The sequence below is a fragment of the Lethenteron reissneri genome, unplaced genomic scaffold (assembly GCF_015708825.2).
Source record: "Lethenteron reissneri isolate LAM-NWPU_2019-01 unplaced genomic scaffold, ASM1570882v1 scaffold_1640, whole genome shotgun sequence".
NCBI classification, from domain to species: domain Eukaryota; kingdom Metazoa; phylum Chordata; class Hyperoartia; order Petromyzontiformes; family Petromyzontidae; genus Lethenteron; species Lethenteron reissneri.
Window position 1 is genome coordinate 4,414,183 of NW_026891378.1, and position 13,328 is coordinate 4,427,510.

Consider the following 13,328-nt stretch of genomic DNA (forward strand, 5'->3'; position numbering starts at 1 on the left):
TCGATTCTCTGGTGAGCGTGAGTGGCGAGGGTGTGTGGTGAGGGTGAGTGGGGAGGGTGAGTGCTGAGGGTGTGGTGAGAGTGAGTGGTGAGGGTGAGTGGTGCGGGTGAGTGGTGATGGTGAGTGGTGAGGGGTGAGTGGTGAATAGTAAGGGTGAGTGGTGAGGCTTAGTAGGTAGGGTGAGTGGTGAGGGTAAGTGGTGATGGTGAGTAGTGAGGGTGAGTGGTTAGGGGTGAGTGGTGAGGGTAAGGGTGAGTGGTCAGTGGTGAGTAGGAAGGGTGAGTGGTGAGGGTGAGTGGTGGGTGGTGAGTGGTAAGGTTGAGTGGTGAGTAGGAAGGGTGAGGGTGAGTGGGGAGGGTGAGTGGTCAGGGGTGAGGGTTAGTGGTGAGGTTGAGTGGTGAGTAGGAAGGGTGAGTGGGGAGGGTGAGTAGTCATTGGTGAGGGGTCAGGGTTAGTGGTGAGGGTGAGTGGGGAGGGTGAGTGCTGAGGGTGTGGTGAGAGTGAGTGGTGAGGTTGAGTGGTCAGTAGTGAGGGTGAGTCGTAAGGGTGAGTGGTGAGGGTAAGTGGTGATGGTGAGTAGTGAGGGTGAGTGGTGAGGGTAAGGGTGGAGTGGTGAGGGTGAGTGGTGGGTGGTAGTGGTAAGGTTGAGTGGTGAGTAGGAAGGGTGAGGGTGAGTGGGGAGGGTGAGTGGTCAGGGGTGAGGGTTAGTGGTGAGGTTGAGTGGTGAGTAGGAAGGGTGAGTGGGGAGGGTGAGTAGTCATTGGTGAGCGGTCAGGGTTAGTGGTGAGGGTGAGTGGGGAGGGTGAGTGCTGAGGGTGTGGTGAGAGTGAGTGGTGAGGTTGAGTGGTCAGTAGTGAGGGTGAGTGGTAAGGGTGAGTGGTGAGGAAGAGTGGTGAGTAGTAGTGGTGAGGGTTAGCGGTGAGTGGTGAGGGTGAGTGGTTAGGGTTTGTGGTGATGGTGAGTGGTGAGGGTGAGTAGTGAGTGGTGAGGGTGAGTGGCGGTTGTGAGTGGTGAGGGGTGAGCGTGAGTGGTGAGGGTGAGTAGTGAGCGGTGAGGGTGAGTGGTGATTGGTGAGGATGAGTGGTGAGTAGTCAGGGTGAGGATGAGTGGTGAGTAGTGAGGGTGAGTGGGGTGGGTGAGTGGCGGTTGTGAGTGGTGATTAGTAAGGGGTGAGTGGTGAGGGTGAGCGTAAGTGATGAGGGTGAGCAGTGAGGGTGTGATTGGTGAGGATGAGCGGTGAGGGTGAGTGGTTGTTGTAAGGGTGAGTGGTGAGGGTGAGTGGCAGTTGTGATGGGTGAGTAGTGAGCGGTGAGTGGTGAGCATGAGTGGTGAGGGTGAGTGCTGAGTGGTGAGAGAGTGGTTAGTTTTGAGGGTGAATGATGAGGGTGAGTGGTGAGGGTGAGTGGTGAGTGGTTAGGGTGAGTAGTGAGCGTGAGTGGTGAATGGTGAGGGAGAGTGGTGAGGGTGAATGGTGAGGGTGAGTGGTGAGGTTGGTGAGTAGGAAGGGTGAGTGGGGAGGGTGAGTAGTCATTGGGGAGGGGTCAGGGTTAGTGGTGAGGGTGAGGGTGAGTGGTCAGTAGTGAGGGTGAGTGGTGAGTAGTAGTGAGGGTGAGGGTTAGTGGTGAGGGTGAGTGGTTAAGGTTTGTGGTGATGGTGAGTGGTGAGGGTGAGTAGTGAGTGGTGAGTGGTGAGGGTGAGTGGCGGTTGTGAGTGGTGAGCGTGAGTGGTGAATGGTGAGGGTGAGTGGTGAGCGGTGAGCAGTGAGGGTGAGTGGTGATTGGTGAGGATGAGTGGTGAGTAGTCAGGATGAGGGTGAGTGTTGAGGGTGAGTGGTTAGGGTGAGTAGTGAGCGTGAGTGGTGAGGGAGAGTGGTGAGGGTAAGTGGTGAGGGTGAATGGTGAGTGGTGAGGGTGAGTAGTGAGGTGAGTGGTAAGTGGTGAGGGTGAGTGGTGTGATTGGTGAGGATGAGTGGTGAGTGGGTGGGTGAGTGGCGGTTGTGAGTGGTGATTAGTGAGGGGTGAGTGATGAGGGTGAGCAGTGAGGGTGTGATTGGTGAGGATGAGTGGTGAGTGGTCAGGGTGAGTGGTGAGCGGTGAGGGCGAGTGGTTTGTTGTAAGAGTGAGTGGCAGTTGTGAGTTGTGATGGGTGAGTGGTGAGCAGTGAGGGGTGAGTGGTGAGTGCTGAGTGGGGAGAGTGGTTAGTTTTGAGGGTGAATGATGAGGGTGAGTGGTGAGTAGTGAGGGTGAGTGGTGAGTGGTTAGGGTGAGTGGTGATTGGTGAGGATGAGTGGTGAGTAGTGAGGGTGAGTGGGGAGGGTGAGTGGCGGTTGTGAGTGGTGATTAGAGAGGGGTGAGTGGTTAGGGTAAGCAGTGAGGGTAAGGGTGTGATTGGTGAGGATGAGTGGTGAGCGGTGAAGGTGAGTGGTGAGCGGTGAAGGTGAGTGGTTGTTGTAAGGGTGAGTGGTGAGGGTGAGTGGCAGTTGTGAGCGGTGAGTGGTGAGCGTGAGTGGTGAGGGTGAGTGGCAGTTGTGAGTTGTGATGGGTGAGTGATGAGCGGTGAGGGGTGAGTGGTGAGCATGAGTGGTGAGGGTGAGTGCTGAGTGGTGAGAGAGTGGTTAGTTTTGAGGGTGAGTGGTGAGGGTTAGTGGAGAGTGGTGATTGGTCAGTGGTGATTGGTCAAGATGAATGGTGAGTAGTGAGGGTGAGGTTGAGTGGTGAGGGTGAGTGGTGGTTGTGACGGTGAGTGGTGAGGGTGAGTGGAGATGGTGAGGGTGAGTGGTGAGTAGTAAGGGTGAGTGGTGATTAGTGAGGGGTGAGTGGTGAGGGTGAGCATAAGTGATGAGGGTGAGCATAAGTGATGAGGGTGAGCAGTGAGGGTGTGATTGGTGAGGATGAGTGGTGAGTGGTCAGGGTGAGTGGTGAGCGGTGAAGGTGAGTGGTGAGGGTGAGTGGCAGTTGTGAGTTGTGATGGGTGAGTGGTGAGCGGTGAGGGGTGAGTGGTGAGTGGTGAGAGTGGTTAGTTGTGAGGGTGAATGATGGAGGGTGAGTGGTGAGGGTGAGTAGTGAGGGTGAGTGGTTATGGTGAGTAGTGAGCGTGAGTGGTGAGCGTGACTGGTGAATGGTGAGGGAGAGTGGTGAGGGTGAGCATAAGTGATGAGGGTGAGCAGTGAGGGTGTGATTGGTGAGGATGAGTGGTGAGTGGTCAGGGTGAGTGGTGAGCGTGAGTGGTGAGGGTGAGTGGTGATTGGTGAGGGTGTGATTGGTGAGGATGAGTGGTGAGTAGTGAGGGTGAGTGGGGAGGGTGCGTGGCGGTTGTGAGTGGTGATTAGTGAGGTTGAGTGGTGAGGGTGAGTGTTGAGGGTGAGCAGTGAGCAGGGGCGGTTTCTTCATTAGGGCGATTGGGCGACGCACCACCAATGTCATTCAACCACAGAGTCACGCTAGCCGTCACTGCAGCCTCTGGATATAGTCCAATCAGCGTCATGTCACGTTCTGTGGAGTACCGCCTCTTTTTGGGCGATTTCACTCCGGCTGAGAATCGCCCCGAGTGGCCCCATATACTTACATTCAAAGATATTTTTTTTCGAACGGGGGCGCTGCAATCCATTCTCTATGGCTTCCGGGAGGGCTCGTCCTAGCGTGCTTACGTCATCATACGTGCTTACGTCATCATACGTGCTTACGTCATCATACGTAAGCACGTTTCATCCAACAATATAATTTGTGGCCACCTAGTGGAATCTTTAATAAAATAAACTTGAGTGGTTTGTTTTAATAGTGAGTATAGAAACAAACAAGATGTATTGTAAGAGTCACTTTATTTTTCATTAATATTAAAGAAGTGAAGTTGCCTTTACATGCTTAAGCTGTTAATTTATCCATTGCATGGGTGGACCTTATCCTTATCAATCATCCAGACATTTGCCCCCCCTGAGAGATTTTGCAGGAGCCGCCACTGGCAGTGAGGGTGTGATTGGTGAGGATGAGTGGTGAGGGTGAGTAGTGATGGTGAGTGGTGAGGGTGAGTAGTGATTGTTGAGGGTGTGATTGGTGAGGATGAGTGGTGAGTAGTGAGGGTGAGTGGTTAGGATTTGTGGTGATGGTGAGTGTTGATGTTGAGGGTGAGTGGTGAGGGTGAGTGGTGAATAGTAAGGGTAAGTGTCTCAACACCCAACGACCCACTTCGCCCAAGACCACAACAACAAGCATTACCTCACTTCACCCCACTGTACTGTGCTTTCCTACATAGCAACAGAGGCGGGGGATGCGCGGCGCGCTAACTCAAGCCCTACACTTAGGATGATGATGGCTCCGATGATGTTGATGCTTATGAGGATAGTGGTGTCACACACAGTGTACACACACGCAATAATGCTCACGTTCTTGTTGTAGCTGATCTTACCCACCCAAGGGATACCTGTGCAACAGAGGAAGACATTTAAAAGGAATCTAAATAAACTTAAACTCTAATCCCACTCCTCACCGTGCTCGCCCTCTCACTTTACCACTCCACGTGACGTCATCATCGCGAGACGCCAAGGGGTGTGTACCTCGCTAGTAACGTCATGTCACCAGTAAAATGAATAAAAATCAAGCAAAGCCACGCGCAATCACTCCCCATAAGGGCCTGCTTAATAAATGGCATATATCCATTATATCTGCCGCGAGTTCATTGTGTCCGGTTAAGTAGCCACGCCCAATCACTCAATGTCAGGGCCTGGCTCATTAACATAACTGATTCAGTGGGAGGTGGTTAACTTGCTAAGTGACGTCATGTCATCTCCACCGCCGTGTGATTCCGCGTGACGTCACAAAATCCCGCAAAGCTACTCGCAACTCAACTGAGATCCGAGGTGAGACGCTCACGTCGTGGTGGTCGTGGTCTTTTGATGGTGGTGTTGTCTATGTAGGTACAGCCTCGCGTCTATTGTTCTCGGGATATCACTGAGTGTAGCAGCGAGTATGAGATCGATGTCCAGGTTGGAACGTTACAGAGTGCGGCCTAGCCATGCTGGCCTTGCCTCCTGCCATCGCCTGATTGTATTTGCTTTAAGTTTTGTTTATTTGTATTTGTCCTCACCTGGCTGACTACTTTAAAACCATGTTCTTAAAAAATATATTTCTACTATTTTGAGCTATATATCTCTTTCAGAAGTTACCTGCCCACATCGAAGTGGCTTGTGTGGAAATTTACAGCAGCCAAATGCTCTAAATGCGACCACGCAGAAAGAGAGACAAGCAAACTCCAAATAAACAAGCGTCGGGATCCAACCCACGACCTCTTGTATACCGGGCGATGTAGTGAAAATCTCGCCAGGGTGGTGCACACTCGAGTGCTTTATCACACTGAGTCTCTATACTTCAGTTCAGGAGGGTCCTGCCGAGTTGGTTTGGCAGTCTCGGGGGGAGGGGCGAAGCTTATTTGCGTATTGAGTAAACTGGAAGGCATATGTTCAGCATTGCAATATTTGAACGATACCAGTCCAGAAGTTTATTTCCCAAGTGAAGTCCATTGAACTAAGAAGTTTATTTTCAAGTGCGACTGAGCCGACAGACATAAAATGATTTACCGTAATAATAATTAAGCTCACTCACTGGCCCACTCATCTGTCCACTCATCTACTCATCCATCCACTCTCCCACTCACTCATCCATCCATTCGCCCACACAAGCACACTCACCTCTTCACACACTCACTCGCCCGCTCACTCGCCTTCCCACTCACCCACACTCACTGGCCCACTCACAATCAGAAGTTAATTTCACGAGTAACACCCATTGAGCTTAGACGCATTTTTTAAGGGCGACTTGGCGGGCATACATCAACGCATTCCAAAACTAGACCTCTGCTTTCTTTATGTAATCAAGGCCTAAATACCATGAAAAAGCTTCGGCTTTTGGTCGTCCCTTGTTTTCGATATCCCTGCCCCTTTGCTCACATTCATTAAGGATTTTCATGATTTTGGGCAGGCCCGGAAAAAGCTGCGTGACAAGGATTCGGAGCCGTTTCCTGTTCAAGTTGGCGTGTGACAGGAATTCCCTCTGGCCACATACATTACGGTAAGTCCCCGGGTAGCGGAAGACCCGACTTACTGAAATCCAACCTTATGGACATGCTCCCATAAATCATGTAAAAAAAAAATCAACATGCGGTTATTTTTGCTTTAGTTAAGCGCAAGTAGTCCAGCGCGGTGAGGTTGTGGATGAATACCGCGGAGCGAGGCATAAGGCAGGCAGCATCTTCCCCAAGGCAGTGGTGTGTCGCCGCTCTGCACTCTCAGTCATGCTGTTACAGTGTTACCGTGCATATATTGTACCCGCTACATCGTCTCGTAACTTTCAGTGTAACGTCACTCATAATTGCAATAATGACTGGAAAAGATTAAGGTAAATGAAATTTTTTGTAGCATTACCTAATTCTTATTCTTTTGGACCATTATGTAATCTTGGTTTTCTGTGCTTAGAACTATCTTGTTTTTCCCTTGTTTCTCTTTATGGTTTTCATTGGAAGTTTATTTCAATAGTTATTTACATTATGTACTTAATTTAAATTTGGACTTAACTTTCGTGACCGCAGGAATTCATATTCTTGGTTCTTTCGGTAAAGTCACGTAGATAGAAAATTAAATAAAAATCATAGATAATCAAATTATTTAACACAATTACACTTTCGATTGCTTATGGTCTCAGCCAACAGCGATCGGAGAGTTCTAGGCCTCGTCTATTGCCCGGTAAATGAATATTCGGAAGTGACTTTTCTGTTATCAATTAATATTAATGTCTCATGGTGTTCATAAATAATTGGATAAGTATATATTTTATTAGTTTAATTATGGGTAGTGTTAGGGTAGATATTCTATTAAATGAAATAATCATATGAAGTGCAGAACGTATGTACAGAAATACGATACAGGTCGCGATAGAAAACGTACTATAGCGCGATACAGTACTGAGAGAAAATGAATAAGTAATTGGGTAGGGGCGTGTTGTATATGTCGGGTCTTGAAAAATTAATAAAGATAATAAAAAATTAAATGAAAAATTTAAAACGTGTAATTACCTGAAATTAGGCTAAGTTGTGTAATTATGCAAATTTGTATATGCTAATTGTTGGTGTAATTATATGAAGTTATACAAGTGTATGCAATTATGCTAATTTATGCAATTATGATAATTAGGCTAGGCAGTGTTGTCTAGGGTTGTATTATCAATCGGGATAATACAATGAATTGTATGAAGCACTGCAAGTGTGCTATAAGTATGCCGATTAAGCTCGGCTTCGTTCTCTAGGGTTTTATTATCAATCGGGATAATACAATGATTCTTGCTTTAACTTTTACTGTTTATGTCTTAGTGTGTTTATGTCAGGTCTCAAGATTCAGATCTCACCGCAGGATACAGTTCTTATAATTAAGATTATTATGCATGAACTTAGGAAGGCACCACTCAGACTCTTCTGTGTTAAGCAACTTTAAACTCTAAACAAAAACACTCTAATATGCGAACTTTCATGCTAGGAATGTCAACACGGTACTCCTCATTGATCCGTACATTTAACCCTCAATGATTACGTTTGTTAAACTGGGTAACAGAACAATTGGTTAATTCCTCAGGGTAAAGCGAGCATTCATGGCGATGGGAAAAAGTCCTTAAAAATTTATGTGACAATATTTATGCAAATAGCAATAAAGAAACATGTCCCGAAAGCAAAAGTAGACCTCAATGAATTCATTGGTAAGATTATGCAATTAACGAAATGTCTTGGAACAATGGTGTGCGGCAGTGTGCCTGATTCAGCAAATGCTTATCAATTGGCTAAGGCTTCAATAAATTTGCGGGCAAGATTCTGTGATCAAAAGAAAGAGTTTAACACAATAATAACCCTGAGTGTGTAGATTCGTACAGTTAGGCAATTAACAAAAATAATGACTAAAATACTTCTCAACGACCATATCCACGTAACTCAATGGGTGAAACACAAGGAGAACTTTTGGAGTACTCTTATTAGTCCCACTATGTGTGCGTGGGTGGATTGTCTCCTCTTTGCATTAACCAGACACCGAGGTTGGGCGTTTCTTGTACCAAAAATTAGTTTGTTCCCTGCTGAGCGAGGAGTCGTGTGTGTGGGCGTGTCATACACATGGCGCTCTCGCTCTCTCTCGCTCGGCAGCAGCTGCAGGCTCATTTCACTGCTGGATGAGCTGAGTCGGCATGACGCTTGTCTTGGAAGGTGCTCGATCGCGCTCGGTGGAGCTGGTTGCGCTGGTTGAGAGCTCTCTTCTACTCCGAGCTCTCTGGCAATGCACAATTGCGCTCGCAGCTCGTCCGCTGCAGCTGGTCCTCTGCGATGCTGGCTTGGTCGATGCTTGGCGCTTTCCGCCCTTTCTCCAGGATGATTGCTTGTCGTTGCTCGTCACTCTTTCTCTCTTGCTCTCTCCTTGATCGTGCAGCTGACAACTTCGCGCGGGCATTCAGTGGTGCCTCTCCCACCCTTCCTTCAGGGCTTCGCCTCGTCGTTGCTCAACTTCCGTGCTCTCCGCCCATCCTCCAAGAGGGCTCCTGCTGTGAGCTGCTCGTCGCTGGCTGGGTCACTCACTCTCAAAACTTGTAAATTGTATTCGCACACCTCTTACATAACTCTGATAGCTTAGTACAATACAACTTATCACAATCCTTGACTCAAGACATCAGGATATCAGGATAAATGTAGAATACAACTTTCAGCGATACTCTGTCGGTCCATGCCGAACTCAGCACCTAGCAACACCTCGCCCCTCTTCTCTGCGAGACACGACACCTATGGTTAATCTCGAGGCCATGCCCCGGAGCCTGCCCCTCACAGTACTAATCAGTGTCTTTGCTTATATGTGAAATTCTCTCCCCTCTCTGCGCGTCTCTTGCGAGAGAAAAAAAACATGCCCTCTGTCTCGTTCTCCTCCCGTGGCCGCAGCCGCCTGGTTGCCCCACCCCCCCCCTTTTGAAATTTGCCTGGCTGCTTTCGATCACCTTGTTTTTGTTTGCATTCCCCCCCTCTGCCTTCGTGGTGTTTGCTATCTCGAGGAGAGACACCCTTCATACGTTTATTGCTATCATGTGTTGTGTCATTGTTGATTCCATGGAATACATATTATCTGGTCTTGTATGTTTGACCTATTTTCGTTGTATCTGTTTTGAGTTACCCTAGGTCTAATACCTCATGATTATTATTTGGTTTATATTTAACAAAGATTTCTAATGTACCATTAGTTGTCATCTCCGGTATTTCAAGGGTTTTATTAACCTTTGCTCCCTGTCTGTATCCAGCGATACGTGCTTTTTATTCTTGAGTTATATTTTGATATCCTGAGGTTGGAGATGTATCTAAGTTTCCACAAACGCTTTCTTGACTACCGGAATTCATATTACTTGGTTCTCTTGGTAAAGTCATGTAGATAGAAAGATACAATAAGAAATAAAATAAGTAATACTGCAGTCTATAATGTCGACTTATTGTTATAGCCAAACTTTTACCGTATAAAAAAAAACTCTAAACTTGTAATGTCCGTTTGCCCTGTGCTCTGCGTCTGTGCCAGTGAATCTGGATATTTGTTTGTGAACTGTCCAAAACGTCCGTGGAGGTCATGTCATGCGGTCCTTTGACAATGTGGAGATTTCCCAGATCGCCGTTAACCCCTCTCTTTGCCCTGGAGTTTATTATTGAATGGCTCTTTATGACCTCCAGATGCTTGGTGTGGCTTGTGGGAGGTAGCGGGGTTGAGGGTGTTTGTTTCATTTTTTATCGATTATTATTACAAAAAATATTGGCAGAATTACAGTGATACCTCGGTTCACGAACTTAATTCGTGAACTGACTCTGGTCGCGAACCGAATTGGTCGGGAACCGAGGCACATTTTCCCATAGGGTTCAATGTAAATCCGGTTAATCCATTCTGACCTTTTTTTTTGGTTTTTGAAGCACAAAAATATGAAACAAATTACAATACACATTAGTACTGTACAGTATAGTAATGTATAAAGAGAGAACACTAACCTTGCTTGAGATGACTTCAGTAAGCACTCAAACGGGTGAACTGTACAATACAGTAAGTACAGTATTGTACAGTACAGTAGTACAGTACAGTACTGTATGTGCTAAAAAGCACACCAAAAAAGCAAAAAGTCACTGAAAGTATCTTCACAGTACTCACAGTACTTCTTTCTGTCTCTTCTTCTCTCCATGATCTTCCTATAGGAAGTCACGACCATGTGACAGCCTGGAAATAGCATTAAAATGGCCGCGGCTCCTGTTCGTGAACCGAAGCGGAGTTCGTGAACCGGAGCATATTTTTATGAACTTTTCTGTTCGTGAACCGAGTTGTTCGTGAACAGAAGCGTTCGTGAACCGAGGTATCACTGTATTCTTAATATAAATTTTGGAAAAAGGCCTATATATACAACAAGGCGGCACAACTATTTCCTGCTATGGGATTTCGTCTTGATTTTTGGTTACGGAGCGTTCCCGGGAACCTAACCCTTCGATAACCCGGGGACTGTCTGTACATTAAGATAGCATCTTCAATACTTACATAGTTTTGAGAACCTCACAATGGCCCTACAAAAATGCATTTGGTACAGTTACAATGAGAGGCTAATCGATGGCTGGTTATATTTAAGGGATCGTTTCCTGCTGGTCAAGCATGTTATGTATGCTCATGATCTGATCATGGCTACTAAATGCGATGGAGTTTGGGACTCTTGTTCTGTACCTGGATAATTTCATCATGAGGGGGAGCCTTACATATGTTCCAAAAAAATAAAGCACCTGCCTGTGTATTCATGTCATCCAAGATTCCGCCTGCTCGCCTCTTATTGAGTAACCAGGCAGTTCTACAGGTGGTGGAGGAGCTCCCATATTTGGTTAATGTGTTCACGAACAGGTCTGGTTTAGCAGCTAAAGTCTCAATTCAAATTAGTCGAGCAGAATTCTTTAATTAGACTGTCTAACATGGTGAGGAAGCTGCCTGGACCCTGGACCGTTGCTCTTGCCCACAGCTATGACCTCAGAAAAAGGTTTCAATTTTGTTGCCAAAAAAAGGGGAAAAACCTATTCTTATATTTTGGTACTGGCAAAGGAGGTCCCATGACGTATATATACAGTCCAAGTGTAACGACTTTCACACTCGTAATTTCTATGGCTATCTTCAGCCCCGATGGTTTCCACCAAGTTGATACCTGAACAGTCAACCCCGATGGTTTCCACAGTCGGCCCCAATGTCATCCACCTCTGGTCGTCAATTAGTAAGCTCCCCGACCGCGGGCCTCACTCCACTTTATATACTCGCTCGGCCCCGCCCCTATCAGACAATGCCCCCCCCCCACTTTACTATAACATGTGTGTCCTGAATTGAATAATTCTTACAGTGCCTACTGGTCACCTGTTTCCAATCATCACAATGCACGCCTTTTAGAACCTTCCTTTGTACAGGCCCCGACACATGGAACGTTTCATAAACATGGAAAACATAGCACATGAACCTGAAATTACATCTATCCATCCGAGTATTCAAGCAAATTTGAGCCTGGCTTCGGACTTCCAAGTTGCAATTGAACATTAATTTGTCCATTTTATAATATTTCTGCCCAATGCGAATAGTTTTATTTTTAACACCATTTGCTCTTTTTATCAGACTTTTCAATAGTTAACATTTCTTCAGTAGCCAGATACAACCGAAATTCTGTAGGTAGACTTACGGTTATCATTGATATTAAATATACAGTAAAACCTTGGATTGCGAGCATAATTCGTTCCGGAAACGTGTTTGTAATCTAAAGCACTCGTATATCAAACCACTCGTATATCAGTTGTGATCACGTGACGCTCGGCAGACAAAGCGTATACATACTACTCGTATTGCAAGACCTCGCTCGTTATTTAAAATTTTTGCTCATCTTGCAAAACTCTTGCAGACCAAGTTACTCGTAATCCAAGGTTTTACTGTACTAGCGCCTCCAGGCATTATACTGACCACTTGCTTGCTATGCTAGGCCAAGAGCTGATCGTCAATTGTAGATAGTGCCTTAAAACAGCTTGTGTGTTGCATTGGGTGTGATTTTTTTTATTTCTCGTTAATGTTTGAGTGTTCTTGTCTATGTAATACGTGAATATCATCTGTGACTGTATATATATGCAATATCCCCGAACCTTTATGAACATTTTGCTTTTAGAGGCTAACTCCTCTGCCTGATGACAACCGCTTGAGTTGCGATCGAAACGTCGTGATATTTTTATTCACTTTATTTATATTGTTATATCTACGTGACTTTACCGAAAGAACCAAAGAATATGAATTGCTGCAGTCACGAAAGTTTTAAGTAAAAAAATCACATGTGACTATATATATACATTTTTATGCTTCTATGCTGACATACAATGTGTGGATATTACTGTTTTCTGTCTGCAGCTGCCAGTTCCTCTGCCACTTTGCTGTACAGAATTGATCAGATGGAGCGAAGACAATCAGCAGGAGAGAAACCATTCAAGTGCACTGTGTGTGTGAAGGTCTTTGCACAATCATCAAATCTTAAAAGACACCAGAGAATACACACAGGAGAAACACCCTTCAAGTGCACTGTGTGTGGGAAGGCATTTGCACAGTCACCAAATCTTAAAACTCACCAGAGAATACACACAGGAGAAACACCCTTCAAGTGCACTGTGTGTGGGAAGGCATTTGCACATTCACCACTTCTTAAAATACACCAGAGAATACACACAGGAGAAACACCCTTCAAGTGCACTATGTGTGGGAAGGTGTTTGCACGTTCATCACATCTTAAAACACACCATAGAACACACACAGGAGAAAGACCCTTCAAATGCACTGTGTGTAGGAAGGCATTTGCACATTCATCACATCTTAAAAGACACCAGAGAATACACACAGGAGAGAAGCCATTCAAGTGCACTGCATGTGAGAAGGAATTTTCACGCTTATCGTATCTTAAAAAACACCAGCAAACACACACAGGAGAAGAACCCTTCAAGTGCACTGTGTATGGGAAGGGTTTTCGACAGTTAGGGGATCGAAACAAGCATCAAACCATTAATCAGGAAATTAATATGAAATTGGCTTGTGGAAGTCAAAGTGTTGCAATGAGTTCATCCCTCATGAAACAAGAATCAGAAAAACATTTGAGATACGAAACGTGGCCAGGAGTGAAGGTGAAATGTCAAGAAGTGAAAATGAAATTTGAATTGGCGAAGGTGAAAAGTGAAGTAACGGTCAAGAGTGAAGAAGTGTTAGTAAAATGTGAGGATGAAGATTCAACTCCAAAATCCGACCTTCACGT

General features: G+C 46.0%; 1 protein-coding gene across 1 annotated transcript in view; it reads left to right on the plus strand.

Annotated features, from left to right (window-relative positions):
* The first annotated feature begins 4,782 nt into the window (after positions 1-4,782).
* LOC133339171 (zinc finger protein 271-like) overlaps positions 4,783-13,328 on the plus strand; it is a 39,770-nt gene continuing 31,224 nt past the window's right edge. The window contains exons 1-3 of the transcript XR_009754682.1: positions 4,783-4,852; positions 5,970-6,059; positions 8,450-12,427. The gene's annotated coding sequence lies outside the window, so the exon portion shown is untranslated. Of the gene's footprint in view, positions 4,853-5,969; positions 6,060-8,449 lie in introns of the transcript that reaches the window.